Genomic DNA, 7,251 nt, shown 5'->3' on the forward strand with positions numbered 1-7,251 from the left:
ACCCTCAAAGAGCCTCACTTCCACCAGAGCCCTCACAGGGATGAACAAAGAAAGTCAGCTCAGGCCATCCCTGAAATAGGCCAAGTGACCAGTGGGGCTGGATGGGGACAGTCTCAGTGTGTTGTCCCACCATCATGATTAACAGTCTCCCTTCCCATCTCAGAACGGTCCTGGTGGATTATCCATTACATGATTCCTCTCTCCTCAGCTGTAACTTAGCCTTGCTAAGCCCCAGGTCCCCCTCTGTGAGCTGGGCTTCCAGACCCCTCTGTGGGAAGGTTGGATGTTCACGTGAGTAAAGGGTGAACAGGGACTGCACAGCCCCGGCACAGGGTTGAGGCTTAATGTCAGCTCCCTGTGGGACCTCAAGGGAGGCTGATGAACTCAAAGAAGGCTTTGAGGAAGAGAGGGAATTTCAGTAATCCAAAACCCCCAGCCTCATGGAGGCATGAGGGGGCCTGCTTGAGTTGAGGCAAATCTACACTGGACTCCATATAAATGGCACCCCGGGAGCTGTGCCAAGTGGTGCCAGGTGAACATTAGGGATGATGAGGGATAGAGACAAGGGGAGCACCAGGGTAAGTCACCGAAACCAGCCTGGAGTGTCCAGGGAGGGTGATGGTGGATCCAGGAAGTCCTCGTACAGGGGCGGAACACAGTCTTAAAGAAAAGGTTGTGGGCAAGAGGGAGACGAAAAGGCGTTCTCTGCAGAGGAAACACCAAGCATGGGTCATAAGGAAAAGAAACAGGGGAACTAACAGGCCATTCTTGTCCTTTTACGTTTTTATTCTATTGAAGTATAGTTGATTCACAATGTTGGGTTACTTTCTGCTCTATGGCAAATTGACTCATTTATGTATGTGTGTGTGTATATATATATATATATATATACTTTTTCCTATTCTTTTCCATTATGGTTTTTCAAGGGATACTGAATATAGTTCCGTGTGCTATACAGGAGGACCTTGTTGTTTATCCATCCTCTGTGTAGTAGCTTGCATCTACTAATCCCAAACTCCCATCCTTCCCTTCCCCCACCCCTATCCTTCAGGGCAACCACATGTCTTGGCCATTCTTGTTCTTGGATGGGCATCCCCCTTCCTCAGCTTCTAACAAAGCCACTTGGTTCTTACTAAAAAAGGGGTATAAATCTGAGTAGCTGCCATCTCTGGATAAGGAGGGGTGTGGCAGGTAAGGACTCAGGCTGACAGGGAAGTATTGCTGTCTCCCCCAGAGTCCTCAGGGCCACTGTATCAGCAACTTTTGAGTATTCCCAGAGCAGTCCAAAGAGCCAGAGACCTGGATTCTTGGTGCCGTCTTCTTGAGACTGTATTTCTCGGTTTATGATCAGGGAAATAACAGGATTGGCCTGGCTCCCACAGTGTAAATGCTGGGGCTGCTTCAGGAATCAATCAGGCCCACTCCAAGCACACACTCACTCACACATAGGGCAATCCCAACCTGGGATGGTGGTGAACTGTGTTTGGGGCCCTGCAAAGCCCTATTCTCAGTAAAAAAAATAAATAAATAAAGGATTCCACTCCCAATGGTGCTAATACGAATGGGTGTGTCTTTGGGTTGGGCAGGTGCTTCATAATCCTTCAGGATCTAGAACCTTGTCTGAACCACTAGTGAGAGGAGCCCAACTCCAACTGGCTTCAAGGAAATGGGAGACTTTTTGGAAGGATACTGGGGATCTGGGACACAGACACCAGAACAGATCCACACATCTCAGTGAATGGACCCAAGAAATCAAAAGCTATCAGCTCACTCTGTTTCTCCCTCCCGCTTTCCCTTCTCTCGTCTTTGATTCTCTTAGCCTGACAGTTTTCTTCCTGCAGGCTTCTACACAAATATCCCCAAGGGGTCTAACCCATAAAGAAATAAGCTCAGAAAATATCAGGGTACAGGGAGGGCTCTGATTGATCCATCTCAGATCATGTGTCCAGCCCTGGACCAAACATCCTGGCCGGTAGCATGGAGTATCATGATTGGCTTTACTTGGTTACTTGTCCACCCCAACATGATTGACAGTTTCTTTCAGCATCAGTGGATTGGGACTGGGGAGAGACAGACCCAAAGGAACTGGCAGCAAGAAGTGTTACACCATGGAAGACATAGTGACGCCACCACCAACTCTGCCATCTCCTTACTCAGAGGGATAATAAGGAGTAATAAAAATAGATTCTATTCTTCCCATCTCAGAGGACCTTTGGCAGTGGACTTCTCCTCCAGGGGAGTTCTGGGTGAAGCCTTTCAACTAAGATATCTCCCCATGTCCCCACACCCCAATCACCAGCTCTCTGCCACCCACACCTGCAGTGTCCTTTCCTGTCCCACTTCCCAAAAGACAGACCATGTGAATCCCTGAGCCAGCAACCCTCCCCCATAGCCCGGGATGCCTATTCCCTTGGCCTCCAATGCTGTAGAGGAGGATGCCACTCATGTAAAGGGGGACCCAGAGTGCACAAAGCCTTCAGCCATTCTGTGCATCCTCTAGGGGCAGAGCTACAAACCATTTGGATCAAGCTGACATGGTTTCGCACATTTGGAGTAGAAGCATCACTTCTATACACATAGAGACCCTAGGAGGAGGCCCAGGCTGGGAATAGCAAGGGTCAGAGGTGGAGGGAGACCAGATGAGAGAAAGAGCAGGAAACAATACATAAGGTGGGAAACACAGCCCAATACAATGCATAGTATGGGCTTTTACTCAGGCAAGACCAACATCAGGGAAAGGGATGTCTCCCTTCCATCCTCATGTTTCCAATCAGAACAAATTCACTGAGCACCTACTCTGTGCGACATGCGGTGGTGGACCCCAGGGATAGAGGGCTGGGTATGATAGGCTTGAGGGGAGTGAAAGAGGACCAGTTGCAGAGCTGACAAAGGGAGGACATGTGAGAGCAGAACCAGTGCTTTTTTTTTTTATACTAAAGATCATGATCTGGACTTAATGGAGACTCACATGAACAGTTTCTCAAACACATTTTCCAAGTGCTCTTCATGGAACCATAAGCAATGTCTCCCTGTTGGGGAGAAACCACCAATAAGAGTAAGAGTAATAACTCTGGTTAATTACATACACCATTTCCCTGTCTCCCCATGAGCCCCTGCAGGGCATGACCCCCTGATAGAGATGAAGGAAGTCTCCTCCAAACTTCTGGCCCCAGGACTGGTGACAGGAACATAGTAGGCCCCCAATAAATATGTTGAATAATTGAATGGATGAATTGGCAGATACTTCCACTAGCACATACTGCTGCATTCCTCTTGTGAGACATATGGTGTCAGCATGGCTTATTGGATAATATCAACCAGAAAAAGCCAGGCTTTGCTTCCCTACATGAGCCTAAGGCTGAGGCTGGAGTTGTGTCTGTTAATGAGCCCACTGTCCCTGAGACTCTATATTGGTAGCTTGTGCTCCCAACATGAGGATAAACTCTGACCTTCACCAAAAAATTTTGGGGGAGAGGACCACACCACACACTATGTGGAATCCCAGTTAACTGACCAGGGGTCAAACCCATTTCCCCTGCATTAGAAGGGCGGTGGCTTAAACACTGGACCACCAAGAATGTCCCAAAGTCTGATCTTCAAAGCAAAAATCTTCCCCCACTTTCCACTTTTATCATTTACCAACTGCAGACCAGAGAGATATATAGCCACCAGTGAGAGAAAATGTAGAAAAAAACAGGAAAAAGATAGATCACAGCACTTGTTGGAACAGTGTCAATTGGTACTTTATTTTTGGAGATGAATTGTTCTTAAAATATGTATGGTCTTTGTCCCAGGAATTTTGCTCCACAGCTTTATTTTAAAGTGATGATCGGAAGCACCCAAAGACACAAAAAGCAAGGATGTAGTCCTCAGAATCTTCTACAAAAGGGAAAATCTGGGAATCCCAAGACACATTAAACATAAAGTGTCCACAGCACAGATAGACCATCATAAAAACAACTGCCTTCAAATTGTGTTTTAGGAGAATATTTAATGTGAAGACAAATTGTTCTAATATGACCTTCAGAGAAAAAAACAGCATACAAAGCAGCATGAGCCCAAGTTTGCTAAGCACATGGAAGACAGTGCAGCATACTCACCAGGCATGTCCATCCTGGAGCTTTTCTACCTGGGTTCAAATCCCACCTCTGACACATACCAGTCATAGGACCTTCATAAGTTCATTTCTGGACATCGGTTTCCTATTCTGCATATTTGAAATAAGGATGGCTCGTCCCTCACTAATCATCAGGAAAATGCAAATCAAATGCCAATAAGACACCATCTCACATCCATTAGGATGGTCATTATCAAAAAGCAAAAGATAACAAGTGTTGGCAAGGATGTGGAACCCTGTACACTGTTGGTGGGATATAAACTGGTGCAGCTGCTGGAGAACATACTGGAGATTCCTCAAGAAGTTAAAAAGTGTATTTATGTTTGGTCCAGAAATTCCACTTCTGGGTATTTATCCCAAAAACTTAAAATCATGATCTCAAAGGGATACTTGTCCTGTCGTGTACCTTGGAGCATCATTCACAATAGCCAAGATGTGGAAACAACATAGATCCATCAACAGTTGAATGGATAACCATATGTGGTAGAGATGTACAAAGGAATATCATTCAGGCTTTTTTAAGAAAACACTTAGACATTTATTGGGATTTGCCAGGTCAAAGTTGCACCACCTGAGATCTTCAATTGTGGCATGCAGGATCTTAAGTTGTGCCATGTGAACTATTAGTTGTGGCATGTGGGATATACTTCCCTGCCCAGGGATCAAACCAAGGCCCCCTGCATTGGGAGCATGGCCTCTCCTCCACTGCACCACCAGGAAAGTCCCAGTCATGGCTGTTTATATATTTAATTTCTTTCAATTAATTTGATGTGATGCTAAAACTGAAACCGTGCACCTTAGGTTAGGACTTGAACCCAGGTGGTTGGGACTCAAATCCAGCCCAAACCCAAGGTCTTCCAATGACACCTGAGATAACACACCTGGTTTCAGGATTTACTTAAGCTCAATTTCTTGATATCTCATCACAGAAAGAATTCAGCGAGAGACAAACTGTTAGGTAAGAAGTGGATTTATTTACATAGAAACACACTCTACAGACAGTGGTGTGCCATCTAAGGTGAGAAAGGAACCAGAGTATTGGGTTGTCAGTTTTTATAGGGGTGTGTTCTTTCATAGGCTAATGAGAGGGAGAAGTATTTCAGCTATTTCAGGAAAGGGAGGGGATTTCCAGGAATTGGGCCACCACCCAATTTTTGATCCTTATGATTGTATTCCTGAGGCTTAAGGTCTAATGGAAATTGACTTGTCCACCATCTTGGACCCATTTGGCTCTCCTCAGTTTATGTCATCTCCTCGGCCTATGTCACTCTTTGAAGGTTGTGCCCTGCCCACTTCCCTCCTGTTTCATTACCCCCTCGGAGATTTTACTCCCATATTCTTCTTTATTAATTTTTTTTTTTTATTTCTTGGCTGCCTTTGGGTCTCTGTTGGTGTACCTGGGCTTTTACTAGTTGTTGCGAGCAGAGGCTACACTTCATTGCTGTGCACAGGCTTCTTATTGCAGTAGATTACCATGTGGCAGAGCATGGGCTCTAGGTGCAGGAGCTATAGTAGGTTTGGCAAATTGATCAGTAGTTGTGCCTCATGGGATCTAGGGCACAGGCTCAGTAGTTGTGGCACACAGGCTCAGTTTCTCCAGGGCTTGTGGGATCTTCCTGGACAAGGGATCAAACCCGCTTCCCCTGCACTGGCAGGTGCATTCTTAATCTCTGGCCCATGAGGGAAGTCCTTACTTCCATATTCTATGGGAAATAGAAGGGCAATGATCCATCCCTTATAACCATCTCAAGGCTGAATAGGGCCATTGACCTAACTGTTAGTGAGAAAAATCTCTGGATGCAAGATCTAGGAGCCCCCAGAGAACAACAGCTCCTTGTTCTAAGTTAGTATACACTGGAATCCTCACATAGCCATCATCTTCATGTGGAACTGCTGCAGTTGCTTCCATAGCTTGTCTATGAATGTCATTGATAAAGAAGCACTTTTTCTACCACCATCACAGTACAAAAATATCAATAAATGACAGAAGACTTAAAAGGCATGGTTAAATATCTCAATTGAGTATAATCAATAAACTTCTTTACAATAACTGGAATTATCAATGATTACACTTAACATACCAAGTAATCCTAGTTAAATATTTATCTTTAAGATGCCTCAGGGGCCCTCTGAAGCACCCCACAGGTAGCTGGAAATCAAAAGAAACAATTAAAATTTGATATTTGTGAAGTTTGTCAAAAGGTTTTAAAACACTTGGTCAAATAAGATCATTGGTCCCTGTGAGACAATACTTATTCCTTAACCAAAGTTACAAAAGATCTCAAAAGCAAATCACATCACTTAAAGGAGGAGACACTCATACTATCTGTTATTAAAAGCAGCATTTCAAGAAAACTTTTGGAGGGAGAAACCAAATTCAGTCTTGGCCCAGCCCAATTCCAAAAAAATCCATTTACCAAAGAAATTTACTCCAGTCTTAGAAACTCCTGATCATGCACAACTCTTTTCAGTACCTTCTCATTCCTCTCACCTTCTCCTGAAAACACACATCTTACGTTTCTTAAAAGTTTTTTTTTCATATAGAGTTATTTTTCTGGTTGATAAATTTATAACAGAATAAGGTGTTATTCGACCTCTAGTAAACCTAGGTACAACAAAAGTATTATACTCAATATGGATGACTCTAAAGACATGTCAATATTAATCACACCAACAAGGTTAAGCCACCTTCAATACCAAATATCACATTAGTAGTGAATACTTTCCAGATGACATGAACCCGAAATACATTCTGACCAGATTATTTTCTATTTCTGAGTATTTATATAAGCGCTGAATTTCCTTTAAGTCAATTAAATAAAGCTCTTTTACCAATTAATTTTTGGCAACACCACACATCTATGACACACACATAGATACATATGAACACACAAACACAAACAAACACTGTGGCCTCAGAGTTTCCATTCCAAAAGTTCAGTCCTGAGTCAGGTACACCATAAAACCCATCAGTTACAAGAGGATGGATTCAAATTGGGCTTCTGGCAGATGGAACAAATCAAGGTCACCTATCCACATGGCTAAACTCTTTTCACCAATGTTTACAGAAAAGATACTTAGGATTTATACTTATCCTTGACAAGTCAAGTTATAAATGACTTTACCCTCTTTTT

This window comes from Hippopotamus amphibius, chromosome 3 (assembly GCF_030028045.1).
Source record: "Hippopotamus amphibius kiboko isolate mHipAmp2 chromosome 3, mHipAmp2.hap2, whole genome shotgun sequence".
NCBI lineage: Eukaryota > Metazoa > Chordata > Mammalia > Artiodactyla > Hippopotamidae > Hippopotamus > Hippopotamus amphibius.